This window comes from Arvicanthis niloticus, chromosome X (assembly GCF_011762505.2).
Source record: "Arvicanthis niloticus isolate mArvNil1 chromosome X, mArvNil1.pat.X, whole genome shotgun sequence".
Taxonomy (NCBI): Eukaryota; Metazoa; Chordata; class Mammalia; order Rodentia; family Muridae; genus Arvicanthis; species Arvicanthis niloticus.
The window spans coordinates 34,767,677-34,791,417 of NC_047679.1; the positions used below are offsets into that span (position 1 = coordinate 34,767,677).

The 23,741-nt window shown below is 40.4% G+C and overlaps 1 protein-coding gene across 3 annotated transcripts in view; it reads left to right on the top strand.

Moving 5' to 3' along the window:
* LOC117694145 (F-box-like/WD repeat-containing protein TBL1X) overlaps positions 1–23,741 on the top strand; it is a 165,583-nt gene that overhangs the window by 49,762 nt on the left and 92,080 nt on the right. The gene's annotated exons all lie outside the window — the stretch shown is intronic.

Sequence of the window (23,741 nt, forward strand, 5' to 3'; positions counted from 1 at the left end):
TCAGCTTAGTTAGGCCAGAATGCAGTCTCTCTCTGCTGTCTAACTTTGCCTGGGCATAAATGTAAAATGTTCCTTTGTGAAAAGTGTGTTAAGTAATTAACAGTTAGATGGAGAATTTCTGTTTACTAGGGTAAAAGGGGAGCTTGAGAATCAAGTATAAAAATTAAAGCAAACTGTCTGTTTAGTGGATTTTAGCTCCGATTAACTCTCCTAATTCAAGATTGTGGGAACAAGTGGTCCTTAGGGGATAATGGGGCAATGCTATTTGTGTGTATTTGTTTTTAATTCATTGCATGTTTAGTATTTGACTGGGGTGGGATGCTCAAGTATATGGAACTTATGCCATAAGAATTGCATTGGGCCCATTCGGTTCTGCTTCTCCAAGGACAGGAAAGGGGTTTCACATCTTGCATATGAACTCACTGGATGGATAGATGGACATAGATGGGTAGGGGTGGGTACTGTAAGAACAGTTTACCGGAGGAACTGATGCTTGAAAAGGAGATTGGGTTTCAGGGTAAGTCATACTTTGGCTTCCTCCTTTTCAGATTTTGTATACATTTATGTTTCTTTTAAGCTAATGCTGTTTATTTAGGTTAACATTTAAAAAACAAGACAGCAACAATTTAAAAACTAAAAGCTCTTTTCTCTCTCTAAATCTCACTTTCCGTGGGTAAGTTATGATAATAGTTTTTTGGGTATTTTCCAGGATGGTGTGTGTGTGTGTGTGTGTGTGTGTATGTGTGTGAGTGAGAGAGAGAGAGAGAGAGAGAGAGAGAATATATGAATATGTCTGTCTGTCTGTATGTATCTTGGACATAATAGCATACCAATGCACTCAACATCCCTAGGCTAATCACGGATAATATCTCTTATGGTTGGGTAGCAGGAGTCTGGGCAGTTTTGCTGAACTAAGAAACAAGACAACAGAAATGACTGACTGTGTGACCTAGATACCACAACAGTGATAATAGAGACTCTTTCTTTCCTTGGCCTTGTATTTCAAAAACCAGTGTGTACATATATAGTAGCTAGGTGACTGTTCATTAACAGTCAAGACGGAAGACTTGGCTCTCACTCTTAACTCGACACTTTACTAGGTTTTGATGGACCATTAAGCAGAGCTACACAGCTTTGAAAAGTTGACAGCTGATACAGACATTGTGGCCTAAGAAAATGATTTCTGTCCACCCTATTCGATACCCCTTTGATTTATCTTTTTCCCTCTAAGGACCAAATCCAGGGTGTTGCACTTGCCTAGCTAAATCTCGAGCCCTTTCCCTTTAAAATGAAAAAAAAATATGTGTCCCCTATGATTTATTTACATCTGCAGTGCTAGCTTCTCAGGAACTGATAGGAGAGGATCACATAAGACCAGGAGCCTGAGCGACGTAGCAAGACCCCCACTTCAAAAGCAGAAAGGAAACCTAAATCTTGATAGGTTGTCTCTTCTTGCACCTGGGTTTGAAAAACAGTTTGAGTAGAGGAAATAATTCCAGTCTCTAGAGGGTGATTTTTGTCATTGGTGTTGCTATGGTTGTAGTTCATGACTTGTCATGGGTAAATGTCGGTGAATGTCTGACTTTTAACTGCTTTGGAAAATTGCCTGGAGTTTTATTTGCTAGGTGTGTAAGGTGGTAAATATGTTGTTTAAAGTCATCAGAATTTCCTGGAAGTTTTTCCATAGACCAAGTGCTTGGATTTCAAATGTTTCTTCCTACCCTCAGGCTGTTCCCAGCAAGATTCACTGTCTGGCACTACCCACTCCTGGCCTAACACTGGCTGATTTGTATCCTCTAAGCCTTGTTGGAAGGCACTGCTGCACTTGGCTGCTTAGTGGTAACTTAGGGACCAGCAAGACACATCCTACTAAGCACACATGGTACATTTTTCTGTCATAGTGGAGAGACTTGGGGACCAGACAGAGGTATCCCAGTAAACCTTCATGGTACATTTTCTGTCACATTGGGAGACAAGTAGTCTTAGTTGATGACTGGGGTTAACTATCTCTCTGAGGTTAATCTGGTATATTGCTATCATGAATTTGGGAAGACCTTGCTTTGAAACTTCTGAAATCTAGGAGAACAGACTGAGGGAAAGTACAATTCTATAAAGTCTGTCTTTAGCATTCTTTGTCAGTTGGAAGAAGAATCTCATGTATGCCAGGCTGGCTGCAAACTTGTCATGTAGCTACTAACTAAGGCTGATTTTGAACTCCTAATCTTCTTGCCTCTACCTTTTAAGTGCTGGAGTTACAGTTCTGCTGCATCTGTTTATGTGGTGCTAGGGATGAAATTCAGGGCATTGTGCTTGAAGGCAGGTATTCCACCAACTGAGCCTATCCCCAGCCCAATTGTTCAGCATTATATAAGACTGAAAGGGGGAAATATCCACAGAAAGAAAGCAGGATATTCTTAGAAGATGTATGTAGAGCAGTAAAAACTGAAGGAACCATTCATTCATAAACCTGACTGGCAGAATTAGATGGGTCTTCCCCCTACCCCCGTGTGTGTGTGCATGTATGCTTTAGGATAGCTACAGATTTCAAGGACTTGATTAGTGGGCACTCTTTATAGCTGTGGTGTATTGAGAAATAGCTACTGACCCAGAACAATGGGAACTCAGTTACTGTGTACCTTGGATTCCCGAGGAAGAAGGTGGTAGGAGTCCCCAGCCCATATCTTCCAGACCTTTGCTCTGGGTACTGCTCTCTAGGGAGGATTACCTGAATAGGACAAAAACAATAGGAGTTCCGGCTCATGTACCCAAGCCTCTCTGCTCAGTCACATCTCCTTCATCTCACTTCCCTGTTCCTTGTCACCATACCTTATTTCTGTAGGTGCTTTTTAGTTTGCAAAATTTCCTTAAATATTGCTGTGACAAAGAGAGAAGGTGTGATTGTTATGGTGTGTACATCTCAGAAAAATACTGTTGCTTGCTCCATAGTTGTGACCTTGCTGAATATGTGAGACAAAAGCTGTTGCCTTGGAATTCTTGTTGACCATGTGTCATGGTTGCCTTGGCTTTGTTAGTCTTTTTTGTATGTGTCTATGTGTCTACTTGAGAGGCTAGGGAAAGGAAATAACTGGTCAGGAGTCTCGGCACCAGGTTCACCCAAGGGAGTCATATTTCAGCTTTCTGTGGGTCTCACTTTTCAAAGCAGAAGGGATGCTGGGTATCACTGACTTTTAAGAGATCATTGGTTTTAAGAGACGTGGCTCAGTTTTAATCTTCACACTCATTTTCCTGTTTTATTTTAATAAACATCCTAGGGCACTTGGTTAATGGAAGAAGGAAGTCTAGTTCTTGCAAAGTTATGGTATGTTGCTTATGTTCAACCTAAGTATGTGTGTATATACATATACATACATACATACATACATACATACATACATACATACGTAAGATGAATGATTATTTCCTCAACTACTTTTGCTTGTGTGAGTGAGTGGCAGTGTATGTATACATGTTGTATGTAAGTGAGCACATACAGGCCAGAGGAGGATGTGGATTAGCCTGCTGTTCTTTAGACAGATTCTTTCACTGAACTGGGAACTAGATTGGCTATCAGCAATCTCTGGTAATCTTTCTGACTCCTCTTCACAGCTCTGGGATTATAGTACATAGAGCTATACCAGACTTTTTGCATGGGATCTGTATATTTGAACAACAAGTATTCTTTTCACTGGTCATTCCCGAGTCCCTTGACTTGTATATATATATATGTGTGTGTGTGTGTGTGTGTCTTGTGTGTGATCTTATGCAAGTGTCTTCAGAGGCCAAAAGATGCTATTAGATTCCTTGAGCTAGAGTTACTAGTGATAATGAGTCACCTGACCTGAGCACTGGGAATTGAAGTCTGGTCCTCTAGAAGAACACTAAGAGCTCTTAACTATGGAACCATGTTTTCAGCACCTCTGACATTTTAAAAGAAAACTATTATTGTTATTATTATTTTGTGTGTGTGTATGTGTGTGGCAGAGGAAGAGGGAATACATGCCTATAGAGGTCAGAGAACAGTTTGCAGGAATCAGTTCTTTGCTTTCAATGTGTAGGTCCTGGGGATCTAACTGAGGTTGTAAGGCTCAGTGGTCTTTACCTGCTCAGTCCTCTTTGTAACCCTATCCTGAAGAAATTGCTGCCACAAAATTCCTTTAAGCAAGCATAGGCAACTAGTTAGCTCTCACTCTGACCTTCATTTTGTTTTACTTAATCTACAAGCATACATTTCTTCAGTCATTTGATCCTTGTCATCTCTGAGGCCTCTTCATTGTGTTTGGTTTTATGTCTCTTTTCTGTGTATTAGAGCTCTTCTCTACTTTCTCCCAAGGCATGGGAGTTGGATGATCTCTTTGTTTTCTTATGATTAGAGTGAGATTTACAGCTGCACTGCTAGCCAGGCAGTTGTGGTACATCCCTTTAATCCCTGCACTTCAGAGGCAGAGGCAGGCAGAGCTCTGAGTTGGAGGCCAGCCTGCTTTACAGAGTGAGTTCCTGGACTAGAAACCCTGTGTCTAGAAAATGAGAGAGGGGAGGGATGGAGGGAGAGGGAGGGAGGGAACTGCATAGCTGACTATTCCCATTTGAATGAAGGTGTATCTACTATCTTTGGAAGGTGTTTGACCACCTAGGTGTCATTGCTCCTTCTTTTTCACATATTTCTCATTAAGTAGTTAAAAAGCATGTGCTGTTCTTAGAGAGGACCACCAGTGTATTGTTGCACATGTTGAGAAGGGCACCTTTGGGGAACTGTGGCTCTTTGGTTTCTACCAGTCCTATTCACTTGCATGTTGACAGTAGCTGGGTTCATGATAAACACAAGGGAAGTAGAATTATTGGGTGAGCCTACAATATGAAAAGCATTTTGTTTGGGCAACTCCTCAAACCATATGCTTTTAGGTAAAAACAACAACAAAAAATATGTTTCTAATTCTCCTATCCATCTTGTTTATATTAGAATACAGTCTATTATTTTCTTTTAGATCTATTTTTATTTTATATGTATGAATGTTTACCTGAATGTATGTATACTACATGCATGCCTATGGAGGCCACAAGAGGACGTTTGATTCTCTGGAAGTGTGTAGTTAAAGACAGTTGTGAGATGCCATGTTGCAGCTGGGAATTGAATCCTGGTCCTCTGCAGGAGAAACAAGTAAACTTAACTACAGGGCCCATCTCTCTAGCCCCCCTAGTTTTAAAAAAGAGCCTTCAAGCTGTGCTTTTTTAAAAAAATAAAAGTCACTGTGTGATTTTTGATCGATAACTTGATAGGATCAGGGCTCTTCAGACCTGCAGTATGTCTAGATTATGTTCACTAAGGTGGCAAGACCTACCTTAACTGTGGGTGACACCACCCCATGGGCTGGGGTCCTGTACTGAATGAAAAGGAATGTGAGCTGAGCACCAGGATTTACCTCTGCTCCTGACTGTCAACACAGTCTGTCCAGCTTCCTTGAAAGGTTGTGCTTTTTCTGTCGTGGTAGACTATTCAAACTGTGAGACAAAATAAACCCTTCCATCTTTAAATTGCTTTTGTCAGGTATTTTGTTAGAAAGTAGAAGTAACCAGTCATTCGTCCTTTAAAACTGTGTTATAATCCTTCATTGTCATACTTGTGTTAGATGCACAAACTACTCTAAATTTGAATAGTTGGGAGTCTTTTCAAGGTGAGTCTTGGGTCTTTTGGTCAAGTTCCTCTGTAACCTTTTAAGTGTATATTTCCAAGGATGCAAAGCTATTCCTGTTTCCAGAGCAAATTCTCAGGCCCTGGCCTAGAGTAAGTCTAATTACCATGGCAATTAGAAGTTGAGAGCAGCTAGTTTCCTTTGTTGCTGATGTTTGTCTCTTGGCTCTTTCAGTAAGGAGGCCCTGGAGGTGGGTATTGTTTACCTGTTAGGCTTCCTGCTGATGCTCATCATTGATTGTCAAATGCAGCTTGGAAGGGTTCTCCTTGTAGCCCAGACCCCATCCTGTGTATTTAGGTTCCAGAATTAGGGCTATTATCCTGCTGATTTACTGTAGAGTCTATTCCCACCTTTAGGGCTGGGATCTTAGGTCTACACCTGCTGGGCCCAACTTTGCATACTGTTTATTTTTAGACACTTTCAAGCTATGAACTTTTAAGTAGTTGATGGTGGGGGATGGAAATAAAAGAGGTGAATTGGCTTGATAGATAGTTCAGTTGGTAAAATGCTTGTTCTTACAAATACGAAGAGCTGAGTTCAAATCCCCAGCGCCTATCTGAAAACCTAGGTATGGCAGTACTTGCTATAACACCAGAGCTAGAGCTTGGGGGCAGAGAGAGTATCTGTAGAAACTGCTAGCTGGCCAGTTTAGCCTATTAGGTTCACTTCAAGACTCTTTCAAAACCTAAGGTGGAGAGCAGCTGAGGAAGGGCACCTAATGTTAGCTGTAGGCCCTCACATATGCTTGCAGGCACACAAAACATGAACCTTGTTTTATGACATTAGGGACTGCTTTCATGAAAGTCAGTCTTTAGTCCCAGAGGGAAGACTGGCAAGGTTGTGAGGGGATGGTGGCCACAGATCAAACTGTTCTGAGGATTTAGGGCCAAAGGCATACTTGTATGACACTCTGAGCCCACCCTGGGGAATTGGTTTGATTTCTAAGAGCCCCTTCACTTGTGAACTTGGAAATAGCCTGTGATTCTGCAGTTCGGTTCTGCTTTGTATGTGGGGGTAGGACATGGTGATTGGAGTTGGATAAAAGTGTTCATTGAAGGCATGGTTAAAAGGATAAAAGAGCTTTGATGTAGACTGTTTCCATCCATCCATTTAATTCTTGGTCCACAAGTGGAAAGAAAATAAACAACCATTCAAAAGTAATATTTATGTAACCTGCAGAAATCTCGGCCAGCCATGGGAAAGATGATGTGCTTTGACGTGCAGGATGGTCTCCCGAGTTTCCCCTGGCCTCAGGCTTCTGAGCAAAGCTAATGAGAGAGAGAGAGCAATCTCTGTTTCTGTCGGAGTTTTCTGAATCCTCTTTGTAACATAGAAACTTTTTTTAAAACAATGAAAAGATAAGTTGCACAGATTTTACATTTAGGTCATTTTCATAGAATGTAGGTCATTCAAACAAATGTAGTGGGGGAGTATGTTGCTTTTACTTTTCTGGTGTGTATGTATGTTGTGTGTGTGGGGGATATATGTACTTGTTGGTGTATGTGTGTGTGTTTGCAGAGGCCAGATGTTGGGTTTCTTTTCTTTATTGATTTTGGGAGTCTTTTTTCCTAGTGATCTTTCTTTACCTTTATTTTACTTAAAAATTAGGTTTTAAAAAAGATGTATCACATGCCTGTGAGTGTATATTGTGTGTTTATATGTCTATGGAGCCAAAAGAAGATCTTGGTTCCTTAGAGCTGGAGTTAGAGATGGTTGTGATCTACTGCCGAGAACCCAGCTTGGGTCTTCCATGAGCACAGTATAGGCTGTTAACTGCCAAGCCATCTCTCCAGCCCACATACCTTACTTTTGAAGATGAGATTTCTCACTGAACTAGAAGCTCATTGATTGAGCTAGGCTAGCTAGTTCAGTTGAGCTTAAGGTAAGAGTCTCTCTGCCTTCACATGTTGCTTGGGTTAAAATCTAGTGCCTGCCTACCTGGGCATGTGCCTAATAGAGTTGATGTCTGGTGTGGGATGGGGTACTTCTGGTCTCTGCTAGATGGAAGCCCAGGATGATGTTGCATACTAGCCTTCTCTTCCTGTCCCCAGAATGATTTACCTCATGCAATTTTACAACTAGACTGAAGTTTGCCAACTTCAACAAGATGTTCCTCTGCTCTCATTCTTTAGCCTACGTTGCAAGGTTTTCCCAGCTTATGGAAGTAGAGATAGGTAAAGATGGAGGAGGTGCCCTGCATGCACAGTGTCCCCTATAAGCACAAAGGTAGAGAGAGTTTTGTTGGCTCAGAACCATTTGTTAGACATATTTTCACTCCCAAGTATTCACAAGGAGGTTTTTCTTCATAAAGTTTTAGAGGTGGGGAATGTATTCATGGTGCAAACATCTTCTGTGTACCTATAACAGCAGGTGCTCAGACAACTCTGAGGTGCAGAGACGTACCTTTCCTCCTCCCTTTCCTCCTCGCAAGAACCTCCAGTCAGGCTGGAGAGGTGAACTAGGATTTCGGTGACACCTTCTCCAGTATAGAGGGCAGGTGTTTTAGGGACACTGAGCTGAGCTCAGGCAGGGCCTCTGTGGAGCAGGTATTAAGGAGGGAACAGGTGAGGTGGGTACTGTCCAAAAATGGGGCAGGACCTTGCTAGGCAGTGCTTGGGTGTTCTGACAGAAGAGGAGGTTGGGATCCAGCTGAGGTCCAACAGGTATTTTGTGCCATTCATGTAGAAACTGCGTGGCATGCAGGTTTGTGTCTGATGCCATGTGCCTGTGCAGTTGAGGAATGCCATTCTACCTATTGTATGTGACTGGGGAGGTCGTAATGTGTTCGAGGAATGAGGGAGACAGGATGAGAATCTAGAGAGCTTTTCTATTTACTTCTGAGTTTAGGGTCAGATCAGAATTGCTTGTGCTGGCATCCTTCTCTGTCTTTCTTGTTGTTCTTTTGTTGCTCCAACTGTAACTATTAATTTTCATACCATTTCCCACAAATTCTGAGAACATGGACTGTCTACAAATCCAAAAGCAAGTGGGGATATATGGATTTGCTGAAAGCAAAGATAACTGTTTAGAAAATATGAAGGGAGGCATGGACATCAATGCGTGCATGCATACACTGCAATGTTCTTGCCTACTATTGCTATTTCTGTAGGTGCAATCTAAACTGGAATGACATGGCAGGTAGAATCATGGCCTTAAAAGGGATCTGTTCCTTTCCCACATCCATAACCAGTGAGTTTGTGCTTTAACATGGCTAAAGAGCTTTTGCATGTAGAATATAAGGATTTTAAAACATATTTGCATACAGAGCAATGACAAACATGCTCTGAGTAGAGGGGACATTCAGGAGGTTCAGAATCCAAGCCCCGAAAATTGGTTTTCTTAACATACTTATGCGGAGTTGAAAATTTACTTCAGAAATAAGAGATTTGGATCTTATAGTTCTTAGTTCTGGTAAGCAGGCATTGTATGGTTTCACCATCTAGGTGCTTTCTGTTATGATGAACAAGACACATTGTGTGCATTTCACTTTTTAGCACAGCTTGGCTAAAACCTGTGCTATGTACAAATATGATTATATTCAATAACATTTATTGTTCAGATGTAATTCGAATTAGAAACCATTCTCTGTTTCTTACTAAATTATGCTTTTATGCATTTGAGAGGAGTGGGAATGCATGTATGTTAAATCACCTTACATCGCAAACAAATAAAGGGTTTTCATGTTTTGAGAAATTGGTAGTCTTGAGGTTTTTGACTGTCCATTAAGAATATAGTATGCATGTGATATTTGACATTTGTGCTTGCATAATCCTGGCTTCAAAGAGCTTGGAGAAGTTTAAGAAAAGAAAACCATTCTTTGTTATTAGTTTAAAAACTTAACCTATTATTATAGTTGTATATATGTGTGTGATTGATTGCCTTTCTGTGAATGTAGGTGTCACAGAACAGCTGTAGAGGTCTCCCTTTCTACCTGTGGGCTCTAGGTATTCAACTCATGGCAAATAGCATTGAACCATCTTGTTATCTACTTTTTGTTTCTTTTTGTTTGTGTTTGAGACAGGGTCTTACTATGTATCCCATCCTGGCTTGAAAGTCATAGCAATACTTCTGTCTTCCCAGTGTGTGAATTACCAGGCTTGTGCTCCATGCCTGTCTAAAAAATGAACTTCATTAAGCTCAATAAGCAAAATTCACCTTGTGTAGTTGTATGATCCAGTTACTTTTTATAGGTATAATTGGGTAGACATTAATATCTTTGAAACCATTAGCAACACATTGTCTCATTCCTCCTTGGCAGCCATCATTAATCTATTTGTGTCTACGAATTTCTATATTATCATATTAAATTTTTTTACACAGGTGTTTAATTAACTTTATTTACAGAGTGGGGATTTCACCCCCCACCCAATTCTCCAGGGGTGCCTAATATTAGACAATAATGCCAGTTTAAAAGAAATTTATGCAGAATCCTAAAAATTGCATGTGTTGGTGTTCCTCAAGAAATGACAAGCCTGGCTAGCAACAGCTACTCTGCATTTATCTCTCAGAAACACTTCAATTGCTGTTTTTGCATTCTATGATTTTGAAGACAAGGTCACCGTTACTGCATTTCTATTGAATTACATAGCACGTGTGTTTTCTTTCTTAAAATTTTTTATTGCTTTGAGGGTGTATTTTGGAGTAGAAACTGGTGCTTCAGCATTTGCATGTGCCTAAAATTGGGCCTCCTGCTTGAACATTTCAGGATTCTGTACGTTGATCTTTTAGGATACACAGAAAAATAGCCTCCAGTGACAGAACTAGTATTATGATAGCATATTTTATGATTAATCAGACCTTAGGAGATTGCATGGATATGCTTCTGGTATTTTTATCTCTAGTTCATTTCTTCTTCCTTCATATTGTGTGTCTGGGGGTCCTGCTATTTCTGCTCTATTTCTAATTCTGAAAAATTCTTATCCACAAGATGTACTTTAATTTGATTTTTGCTCATCTGCCATTTCTGTCACCATCATCCCTAAATTATAATTCACAGGAAAATACAGATTTGTTTATGTTGGAAAACTATTACTGTATGAAAAATTTACTGAATCAGCTAAAAAACTTATCATCAAGATCACCACCATTATATGGAAGCATTCTACATGGTAGGATCTTTACCTGCAGATAAGGTTGTGAGCAGGCATAGCAAGTCACTGAAGCAGTACCTGAGAGCTTACATCCAATTACTAGCTTAAGGTGGAGAGAGAGCTATTCTCATGGATTTTTTTAAACAGTGGGTTGCAGAGTTCATATGTTCTTTTGTGTTTGGCCTCCTTCATTTTGTGGAATGTTTCTCTCTCCCACTGCATCTATTCTTGTTGCTCTCTCCTTCTTTCCTCCCTTCCTCTATTTCTTTAGTACTGAGGATTGAACTCAGAGCCTTACTTGTGCTAGGCAAGCACTGCACCTTTGAACTATATCCCCAGTCTTCTTTATGTTTTACTTTGAAACAAGGTCTTGCCAAGCTGGTTAGAAACTCACTTGGTAGTCCAGACTTAGCCTCCTGAGTGTCTGGAATGACAGGCCTATACCACCAGGCCCAGCTGCTTTAATGTATCAAGGTTCATTCACATTGTGGCATGGATGGATAGTAGATCACTGTACTGTTTAATGACACCTCAATTTATACTGTATTTTATTAGTGGTTAAAAACAAAAGGCAATTTGTTTATTCATTGTTAAAACATACTTGATCATGATGAATGATTGTTTTGATATGTTTTTGGACTCAGTTTGTGAGAATTTTATTGAGTATTTTTCCATCAATATTCATGAGGGAGATTGGTCTGAAATTTTCTTTCTTTGTTGGGTCTTTGTGTGGTTTAGGTATGAGCATAATTGTGGCTTCATAGAAGGAACTGGGTAGTGTTCCTTCTGTTTCTATTCTGTGGAATAGTTTAAAGAGAATTGGCATTAGGTCTTCTGTGAAGGTCTGATAGAATTCTGTACTAAAACTATCTGGTCCTGGACTTTTTTGGTGAGGAGACTTTTAATGGCTGCTGCTATTTCTTTATGGGTTATGGGACTGTTTAGATGGCTTATCTGATCCTGATTTAACTTTGGTACCTGGTATCTGTCTAGAAAATTGTCCATTTCATCCAAATTTTCCAGTTTTGTTGAGTATAGGCTTTTGTAGTAGGATCTGATGATTTTTTGAATTTCCTTGATTTTTGTTATTAGCTTTCCCTTTTCAGTTAAACAATCATCCATCATGATCAAGTAGGCTTTATTCCAGGAATGCAGGAATGCTTTGATATATGGAAATCCATCAACATAACCCACTATATAAACAAACTCAAAGAAAAAAAACCATATGATCATCTCACTAAATGCTGAGAAAGCATTTAACAAAATTCAAAAATTCATGGTAAAAGTCCTGGAAAGATCAGGAATTCAAGGCCCATACCTAAACATAGTAAAAGCATTATACAGCAAACCAGTAGCCAACATCAAACTGACTGGAGAGAAAGTTGAAGCAATCCCACTAAAATCAGGGACTAGACAAGGCTGCCCACTCTCTCCCTACCTATTCAATATAGTACTGGAAGTCCTAGCCAGAGCAATTAGACAACAAAAGGAGATCAAAGGGATACAAATTGGCAAGGAATTAGTCAAAATATCGCTATTTGCAGATGATATGATAGTATACTTAAGTGATCCAAAAATTTCCACCAGAGGACTCCTAAACCTGATAAACAACTTCAGCAAAGTGCCTGGATATAAAATTAATTCAAACAAATTTATAGCATTCATCTACTCAAAGGATAAACAGGCTGAGAAAGAAATTAGTGAAATGACATTCTTTATTATAGTCACAAATAATACCTTGGTGTGACTAACAAAGCAAGTGAAAGATCTATATGACAAGAACTTTAAGTCTCTGAAGAAAGAAATTGAAGAAGATCTCAGAAGATGGAAAGATCTCCCATGCTCATGGATTGGCAGGATTAATATAATAAAAATGGCCATCTTGCCAAAAGCAATCTACAGATTCAATGCAATCCCCATCAAAATTCCAGCTCAATTCTTCATAGAGATAGAAAGAGCAATTTACAAATTCATTTGGAATAACAAAAAACCCAGGATATCGAAAACTATTCTCAACAATAAAAGAACTTCTGGGGGAATCACCATCCCTGACCTCAAGCTGTACTACAGAGCAATAGTGATAAAAACTGCATGGCATTGGTAGAGACAGGCAGGAAGATAAATGGAATAAAATTGAAGACCCAGAAATGAACCCACTCACCTGTGGTCACTTGATCTTTGACAAAGGAACTAAAAACAGTCCAGTTGAAAAAAGACAGCATTTTCAGCAAATGGTGCTGGTCCAACTGGAGGTCAGCATGTAGAAGAATGCAAATTGATCTATTCTTTTTTTTTTCCAAGACAGGGTTTTTTCTGTGTAGTCCTGGCTGTCCTGGAACTCACTCTGTAGACCAGGCTGGCCTTAAACTCAGAAATCCGCCTGCCTCTGCCTCCCAAGTGCTGGGATTAAAGGTGTGCGCCACGACTGCCCAGCTAAATCAATCCATTCTTATCTCGTTGTACAAAGCTCAAGACCAAGTGGATCAAGGACCTCCACATAAAACCAGATACACTGAAACTAATAGAAGAGAAGGTGGGGAAGAACATTGAATACTTGGGCACAGGGGGAAAGTTCCTGAACAGAACACCAATGGCTTATGCTCTAAGATCAAGAATTGACAAATGGGACCTCTTCAAATTGCAAAGCTTCTGTAAAGCAAAGGACACTGTCAATAAGACAAAATGGCAACCAACAGATTGGGAAAAGATCTTAACCAATCCTACATCTGATAGAGGGCTAATATCCAAGATATACAAAGAACTCAAGAAGTCAAATAACCCTATTAAAACATGGGGTACAGAGCTAAACAAAGAATTCTCAACTGAGGAAACTAGAATGGCCAAAAAGCACCTAAAGAAATGTTCAACATCTTTAGTCATCAGGGAAATACAAATCAAAACAACACTGAAATTCCACCTCACACCAGTTAAAATGGCTAAGATCAAAAACTCAGGTGATAGCAGATGGTGGTGAGGATGTGGAGAAAGAGGAACATTCCTCCATTGTTGGTGGGATTGCAACCACTTTGGCAATCAATCTGTGGTTCCTCAGAAAATTGGACATAGCATTACCTGAGGACCCAGCTATACCACTCCTGGGCATATACCCAGAAGATGTTCCAACATATAACAAGGACACATGCTCCACTATGTTCATAGCAGCCTTATTTATAATAGCCAGAAGCTGGAAAGAACCCAGATGTCCTTCAACAGAGGAATGGATATAGAAAACGTGGTACATTTACACAATTGAGTATTACTCAGCTATTAAAAACAATGAATTCATGAAATTATTAGCCAAATGGATGGAACTAGAAAATGTCATCCTGAGTGAGTTAACCCAATCACAAAAGAACACACATGGTATGCACTCACTGATAAGTGGATATTAGCCCAAAAGCTTGCTGTACTGAAGATACAACTCACAGACCATCTGAAGCTCATGAAGAAGGAAGACCAAAGTATGGGTGCTTTGGTCCTTCTTAGAAGGAGTAACAAAATACTCAAGGGAGCAAATATGGAGACAAAGTGTGGAGCAGAGATTGAAGGAGGGACCGTCCAGAGATTGCCCCATCTGGGGATCCATCCCATGTGCAGTCACCAAATGAAGACACTGATTTGGATGTCATGAAGTGCATGCTGACAGGAGCCTGATAAGGCTGTCTCCTTAGAGGTCCTCCAGAGTCTCACATACCCAGAGGCAGATGCTCACAGCTAACCATTGATCTGATCAAGGGGTTTCCAATGGAGAAGTTAAAGAGAAGACTGAAGGAGCTGAAAGGGTTTGCAGCCCCATGGGGAGAGCAACCATACCAACCAACCAGAGCTCACAGAGTCTAAACCATCAGCCTGGGAGCACATAGGGAGGGGACCCATAGCTCCAGCTGTATATGTAGGGGAGAATGGCCTTGTTGGGCATAGGTGGGAGAGGAGGTCCTTGGTCACATGAATACTGGATGCCCCAGTGTAGGGGAATTTGAGGGTGGGGAGGTGGGAGTGGGTGGGTGGGAGCACATCCTCATAGAAGCAGGCCGAGGGGGGATGGGATGGGGGTGTAAATGGGGAAAGGGTATAACATCTGAAATGTAACTAAATAAAATATCCAATAAAATAAAAGAAAAAAAAAACCATACTGTATTTTGTTTCTCTAGTTTTAAGTTGGTCTTGATTATGTTCCTAGGAGTAGAACTGTTGGGTCAGAGCATATTATGGTTTTAATGTTAATTGTCTTTCATAGGCCAATGAGCTTGATGCTTGGTCCTGTGCTCCCACTGCTGTTTGGGAAGGTAGTATAACCTTTACAGAATGAACTGGGGTTAGAGCTTGGTGCCCTATTTCCTATGTGCATTGGTTTTTCTCTTTAGGTAAGCAGTGTGACCAGCTGCTGCTGTCTGCACCTTCCCTGTGACTATGGAGTGTATGCACCTTCTAAAACTTTGGGCCAAAATAAACTCTTCTGAACTAAGGTGTTTGATCATAGCAACAATGAAACATATTTAAATCTTCACCTTTAAAAATTAAATCATTTTATGTGTATCTGTGTCTTGTCTACATATGTTTATGTAAATGCTTGGTGTTGATAGAAGCCAGAAGAGGGCAACAGATTTGTCAAACTGGAGTTACAGAAAATTTTGAGCCAGCATGCATGTGCTAGGAATCGAACCTGGTTCCTCTGGAAGAGCAGCCAGTGCTCTTAACAACTTAGCCACCTCTCCAGCCCCATGTCCATTTTTTTAGTACATTTTTTATTTATTCTGTCTCTCTCTCTCTCTCTCTCTCTCTGTCGCTCTCTCTCTCTCTCTCTCTCTCATCTCCATTTCCCTTCTCCTCTCAATTTTGTATATCCTTCTCAATTGTGTGTATTATTTCTCTATTGCCCTCTACCCTTTTCAGGACTGTGGACTCTACTTAAACTTTGGAGCCTGCTGGGATTTTTGGGGAGTGGCTGGTTACTAAGCTGCAACATTTAACTATCTCCACTGTACCTGGCTTTTTACTTGAGGGTCAACATCTGAACTCAGGCCTCATGCTTGCGTGACAAGCATTTTTACCCACATCTTTGCCCACATTCTTATCCAAGCATCTTGTCAGCCCCAAGTCTTTATTCTACACTTCTAAAGCCCAGAGTGCAAGACTCCCTTTGATTTCAAAGGTGCAGAACAAGCATGATGAGGCTAACTGAATGACAGGGAGTTTTTCAGAATGGAAACTTTAATGCAGGAAACAACAAGGTGTCAAGAATTGAAATTTGAAATAACATACCATGTATGCCCCTGAGGGAATATGAACAAAATTTTCAGGAAAGTAAGAAGAAAGTGCAGCTACACACTTTTGGATACCAGACAGGGACCCAAGTGGAGCTGCAAATGAAGGCTGCTTTAGTCACTGTTCTATTGCCACGAGGAGACACCATGACCATGGCAACTATTATAAAAAGAAAGAATTCAATTGAGGCTGGCTTACAGTTTCAGAGGGTTAGCCCATTATCTTCATGGCAGGATGGTTGGTGGCATGCAGGCAGACATGATGCTGGACAAGTAGCTGAGATTTCTGTATCTGGATAGGCAGCAGGAAGAAGGAGCATGGGCTTTCAAAACTTCCAAGATAACGCACTTTCTCCAACAAATGTCATACCTACTCCAATAAGGCTGTGTGATGCCCTAATCCTTCTGTGTAGTTCCACTCTCTGATGACTAAGCATTCAGATATATGAACTTATAGGGGGCATTCTTATTCAAACCACCACAAAGCCCATGGAGGAAATAGGAGCTTCCAAAAAAGATTTAGTGTTACCATTATAACAATTAGGATTAAGACAAAGGGGATGATGGTAGTGAAAAGAGGGCCAAGGACCTCACCTACATTTTAGAAATATGGGAGATAAAGCAACCCTAGAGCAATATGAAATTGCATTGTTCCCGTACTGACTTGTTTCATACATGCTGACTGGGCCAAACAAACCCTAGTGTAGTCTTGGGCTGCTTGGAATGGGGAGTCCACGTGTAAGACTCTAAGGGCTCTGTCTTTGAATGCAGTGGCTATTATATAAGGCTCAAATGGAGGCGGTTCTGAAACAGCAATGCCAGATGGTTCAGGGAAGTAGGCAAGTTGAGGCTCACTGTTGCATCTGTAGAGTTTATTGAGGTTATTGTTTTAACACAACAGATGTAGAAAGTTCCTTTGGTGATTCACATGATTCTAATCTGGGGCCTCTTTTTCTCATTTATGTTGTCATAGTGTCTGTGTAGAGACATATGCCCAGGACTTGACTTTTCCTAGTTGGTCCAGCTAGAACCTTCACCATCTTGGTTATTGACCAAGTAAACATATGGTGGCAATGTGATCCATCATCCAAATATAGACAGTTTTGAAATAGAATTACTATTAATAATGATTCTTCTGTCATTAATGTCAACTTCTGAAATGGCAAGGCTTTTGTGATATTTTTATAGTTCCTTACAACAGTAATATTTTGATCAGTCTCTGGTATGATACAATATTGCTTCTCTAGTAAGCCGACTTTATGTCTCAGAGGCTAAGCTCTCAAGAGTGTAAGAAAAGGTGATGTTCAGTTCTCACTCACTACCCTTCCAACTTGCAGACTACTGAGTACACATGTTTTTAAACTAAACTTACTTGCTAAAATTTAAGAAGACTCCATATACACCAAATGACTACTCCTTATGTACAGGACTTGAGATAACAGGGGGAGACCAAACAGACCCTACTGGGGCTTGAGATAGCTCAGTGGTCAAGAATATTACTTGTTCTTCCAGAGGACTCAGGTTCACACCATCCATAACCTCAGTTCCAAGGCATCTGACACCCTGTGCTGCCCTCCATGTGTATTAGGCATGCATGTGGTATACATACACATGCATACAGGCAAACACACTCTTACATGCTAAATAAAACCTAAAAAAAACCACAGAGACAGAAAAACAGAGGTGGCAGCTTGCTTTATTTTAGCCAGGAAAGCAGTAGAGAGGACATTTGCTATCAAGATAACATTGCCTTTGCTGTATTCCTTTTGTCAAAGGAACATAAGTCACTGGGTTCTTTTCTCAGAGGACAGGATTCAATTAGTCACTGTGCTCACACAGATGAGAGGGGGGACCGACACAGGGAATAGCCTATTCAGGCAGTTTGGCTCTTGTATAACCAGAACATACTGCAATTCAAGTTTGAGGCCTCCGATTCTCATATTGTAATGATTGTGTTGCTAGACTGAAATGCTAGGGTTTTTCCTTCTGAAATTCCCAACCCAAATTCATGTCAATGTTTTAATGCTAGATGTTTCAAAATTATTTCTTAAGGAATCTGGAAAAATTTTTAATGCACCCTTCAGATATTGTTAACAGTCTTATGTATATTGTCTCATGAATGTGACTATTTTGTAAATAATAGTCAGATCTTTGTGTAATAAATGGACATATATACTATTTAAATATCACTGTAGAATATAGTGTCATTGTGTAGTGTTGTCTTGCTATTTAAGTATGCTTTTCAGAAACATTATTAGATTGTGAAAGCCAAGCTTTGGGTTTTACTGTATAGGTGATCCACACAATGTTTTGATGCTAAAAAATAATTATTCTTGGAGGCCAAGTATGGTGGATCATGCCTGTAACTTCAGCTTTTAGAGGTGGGGATGGGGATAATGCTGGGACTGCTAGGACAATGCTGATCTACATTTCAAGTTTTGGCTCAGTTAGGGCCACATAAGGAGAACCCATCTTAAATGAATTGAAACGGAATGAAACAAATCAGCAGTGGGTGTTTAGCTCAGTTAGTGGACTACTTCCCTGGCATGCAGGAAATGCTGGGTTTGTTCCCTAGAACTACATAAAGATTTGGTAGTACATGACCTTCAATGCTTGAACTCAGTTGAAAGCAGGGGATAAGGAAGTCAAGATCTCTCTAGCTGCTCAAAGAGTCCCAGGCCACTTACAGATACATAGTGAGAATCTGCTTCAAAAAAGGACAAAGGTTCTTCAGCTGGGAATGTAGTTCAGTGGTAGAGCACTTGCCTAGCACATGCAGGGCCCAGGGTTTAATTTCTAGTATTGCAATAAACAAATTTAAAATATAGATGAATAAAAAATTTAAAAATGGTTCTAGCTCTCACCTATTATTATAGTAAGTTGAAGGCTTGAGGGTAGGGGCAAAAGACCCTGATAGCCACATCATAGGTTATTAAACAACTGTTAAAACCAGTATTATGGACACTTACTTCCTGGCAGGGGAGATACCATGATCAGGAAGGTGTATTTTCCAGTGTGAGGCTTATCCATTGCACTCTGTATATACTTACTGGCACCAAAATGTGATTATAAGATACAGCAAGGTGTTTCTGCAACCCCCATTGACCAGCCAGCCTGTAGTTCGTTTGGGCCTGTGAGTGCTTCTGCATGTATTCTTGGAGTAAGCCAAAAGAACTGTCCCTTTTGTTTACCTAGCCTAGACCATTCCTCCTTCAGAATGTTTTCTTTCTGGGACCTGCAGAAGAAATTTTATACATGCATAAGAAGTCTAGAAGCTGGGTTCCTGATAGTTTGTTTTTATTGTTGAACAAGCACCTCATTGTCTTCTCTTGGTAGATTGCTGAGAAACCAAGAATTAGATCTGTGGTACCCATCCTCTTGATAGAAAGCTGTTTTCATTGGCAGACCTTGGGTAGTCGTACCTTCATGTTGGCTTAAGCTCTATATTACCATCTACTTTCTCAGGTCCGTGTTGTTATTTCATTTTTGTTATTTTGTATGGGATTGTGAGAGCCATTATTATCCCCCCCCCCGTCTTTTCCTGGGTGGAGAAAGATAAGGGTTTCACTGACTGAGACTGTTGTGGTTTCTTGAAGGTTGGTAGCTGGCAGTAGCTTTTGGAATTTGATGTGTTAGCGGCATGCATCCTATTTTAATCTGGCTTCCTGTGGAAGTGCCTTGGGGACACAGTGTATTTCTAAATTTAGGGTGATGAATACTGGATCGCACAGTTTCTGCCAGACCCTAGGCAAAACTTTGGAGGTCGTTCAGGTCTGAACATGAAAGATAAAGTTCTTCAAAAGTGGTTTACACGAGAGATTTCTAGTGATTAACAAAGTACCTGAATCATTGAATTTTACTACAATTAAAAAGTCTTGGTGGCTAGAGAAATGGCTCAGTGGTTAAGAGTGCTTACTGCTCTTGCAGAGGACCTGAGCTCCGTTCCCAGTACCATGTCAGATGGTTCACAACTGCCTGTAACTCTGACTCCAGGGACTCTTTTCTGGCCTCTGTGGTATATATATGCACATACATATATACAAAATAAAAAAATAACTTTGAAATAAATTCTTATGTATCAGGTTAAACACACTCAAGTTATTTTCTATCTCTTCACCTGTTAAAGGGTGATCTTTCTCTAAACGCCATTGAAGTCTGGGCTTTAAATAGACTTCATGAAGTTTACAGAAAAGGCAGAAAATGAAAGTGAGGTATTAGAGCTAAAAATTTTCATAGGAACTGAATGGCCTAGTGGGTTAAGTGCTTGCCATACAAGCATGAAGACCTGCGTTCAGATCCCCAGTACTCATGTAAAAGCTGGGTGTGGTTGTGCCCATGTTTAACTTCATAACCAGGGATCAGAGGCACACAGATACACGTACGTACACACACACACACACACACACACACACATGTATGTACACCCTAAAAGCAAAGCAAAGCAAAGAAAAAGCTACAAGGAATTAGTCCAGAAAGAACATTTTTTTCCTTGATGTAAAAAGAGAAAGTTTGAAGGAATACTTTTCATCAGCTCTTCAGTATATTTGATTTTTTTTCTAAATCTTTTTTTTTTGAGACAGGTTTTCTCTGTGTAGCCCTGGCTGTCCTGGAACTTCCTCTGTAGACTAGACTGGTTGTGAACTCAGAGATCCACCTGCCACTACCACCCAGCTCAAAATATCTGTGTATTTTCAGTGACAGCTAGTAATGATGTGTTTCATTTGCTTGCTTACTTATTTATTAGTTGGTTTGTTTTGTCATACAGTCTTACTCTGCATTCCAGGCTGTCCTCAAACTAGTGATCCTTCTGCCTTCACCTTTTAAGTGATGAAGTGACACGTATGTGCCAACAACTTTGGCCAACTGATAATTTTGATGAGCCAGGAGCAGAAGGACCATGCGGTTTCCATATATATCACCCAGCATATGGGTAACATTAGGTGTCCCTCATTCTGTTTTAAGTGTAAGGTGGATGATGAAAGATACCCCCCCACTCTACCAGGTTTTTGTTTGGGTAACCCAGAGCTGAATGACAAGACATTTTTTGTATACACCATGGAGTTCAATCCCAAAACCAATTTTAGATATATGACATTCTCTGCATGCCAGGAAGGATTCTGTGTACTCTTTGTACTCTTTAGTGCATGAGGTAGAGGCTGTCCTCTAACATTATTCTCGTCTTTCAGGAAGTCATTTACATTATGTAGGCAAGGAACAGAAAGTCAAGAGTGGGATGGACCCTGGGATGCTAAGCCAGCTGGTTGGTTCTGCCTCAGTTTCTCTGGCCTGGGATCTGTGCTCTTGATTCCTAGAGACAATAGAATCATAGAAACTTCTTCACAACCAGAGATGACCACTCAGAGAACAGGCTCTTTCAGAGTTCTTTTGTTTTTTTTTTTGTTTGTTTGTTTGTTTTTTGTTTTTGTTTTTGTTTTTTTCGAGACAGGGTTTCTCTGTGTAGCCCTGACTGTCCTGGAACTCACTCTGTAGACCAGGCTCTTTGAGAGTTCTTACTTAGCAATTTTTATCAAGGATTTAAAAGGGAATATGTTGTAAGGAATAACTCTGATAAGACAGGTCTGGGCTCTACATAAGATCTTACAGGGTTCAGGCATGGATGTGAAGGATAGAGGTGCTGATTGTGCTGCAAGTGTGAGGAGAATAAATAGGTTTTCTTCAAGGTCATGAAACTAGACAATGGGAAACTAGTTAGGAAACCTGTTTAATATCTCAGACAAAGAATGAAAGGTGGGCCTAGATGGTCTGGCATTCACAAAATGGTTAGCACATTTTGCAAAGCTATGGATGAAACCAGTTTACCACTTTGACAATTATGGGAAATCATTGCTTGTGTTGATTTATCTTTGTATTCATTTATTTCCCTAACTCATTCAGATTTGTATCCTCTCAACTCCTCATACTGTCCACAGTGGAATGCACCACTCCAGTAAAACTAAAAATAGTTGCCCCTCACCCATGAGCATGTGATTTAAGGTCTTCAGTAGATTCCTGATACCAGGGTTTGTTTGAAATTTTTCTTTTCCTGTGCCTACATATGCGTAATAAACGGAATATATGTTATTACACTAAGAGATTAAAATAATAAAACAGTTGTAACACTATACTATGAACTATAAGAGAACTATATGAATGTGAATTTCCCTCACTATACCATTATGTGGTACCCACTATTACTGTGATGCCCCTGTGATGGAGTGAAATGAAGAGGGTAAGTTTATCATGAAGGTTAATATTAAGTAAAATAAAAAATATTTGAATGCATAAGCACTGTAGTGCTATGACAAGCCATATGATAACAGAGATGTCTTCTAAGTGACCAATGGAGAAGTAGCGTATACATACAGTGTAGATATGCTGAATCAAGGAATGAATCTCCTCCTGGATGAGGTAGAGGGGGACAACACAATAATTCATACTTAAAACAACAGAGTTGTTTAGTTGTGGGATTTTGCACTTAATACTTTTAGATTACATACAGCTGAAACCAGCAGAAGTCAAACCATAGAAACCAACACCTCAAGAAAGGGAGGACTAGTGTATTATGACTGTAGGATTTTTTAACAACATCCCAGATGTCTCTACTATTTCAAACCAAGAACGTTGTCATCCTCAATTGTAGTAGCCTAAGATGTATACAGACCTTGTCTTGTCTCTCAGTGGGTGGGCATGGTCATTCCTAGTTGGCAACAGCCCCTTTAAAACTTGGGGATAAGAGCTGGAGAGAAGCCTCCTTGTTTTAAGAGCACAGAGGAATTGGGTTGCAGTCCCAGCACCCAGCTTACAACTGTATGTAACTAGTTTCAGGGGATCTGATGTCCTCTGCTGGCCTCTGTGGACACTGCACTCATGTGGTACATGCACATGATTTGTGTGTAGTGGGCATAGATACATGAAGATACACAGATACTCATGCAGGGAAACATCATACACATAAAATAAAGAGTACAGTTCACTATGGTGTGGCTTACTTTTTCCACCCAAGACTCACTTCTTGAAAGTCTTACAGCTTTTCCAAACAGCCCCATCAGCTGGGGACCAAGTATTGAAATACATGAGCAGGTATCTTGGAGCTGGCCTGCTTACTGGATGCAGATATTTCAAAACTGCTGGCCATGAATTCTGTCAGCCTACACTGGCTAGACATATAGCTGCGTTTTTGCCCATCTTTCTATCTAAATGGTTCTGTCCTCCTGCCTAGGGTGAAAGGGAGGCAACACACCAAAGAGTTAGAACCCCTAGTTTCCCTTTTTCTTTGTCCTTATTATCTTAGCCATGAAGACAGGATTTTCCTATATGCAAAAAGCACAGAGAATGAGTGAGGGGTGCTACTGGTCTCTGAGACACCATGGGGGATTCACAGTTCAGTAGACATGGCCCAGCAACAGGGGTCCTGAATGATGAGCACACCTACTTGAGCTAGGCATGGCTTAGCCCTCTGCTCCTACCTGCATTGGAAGCTAATGTAGGAATTACAAGATCAGCTTGCATTGGAGCATGACTTGGGATGCTTCTTATGTTGGTGTCCAGTTGACAATGGTGTACCCTCCCTCGTGTGTGTGTGTGTGTGTGTGTGTGTGTGTGAATTTGTTCACAGCTATTTGTCTTCAGAAACTAGGGATATCACATGTTCTTATCTTTTCTCTCTTGCCTGAAACCAGCAAGGGCCACCTCATACCCCT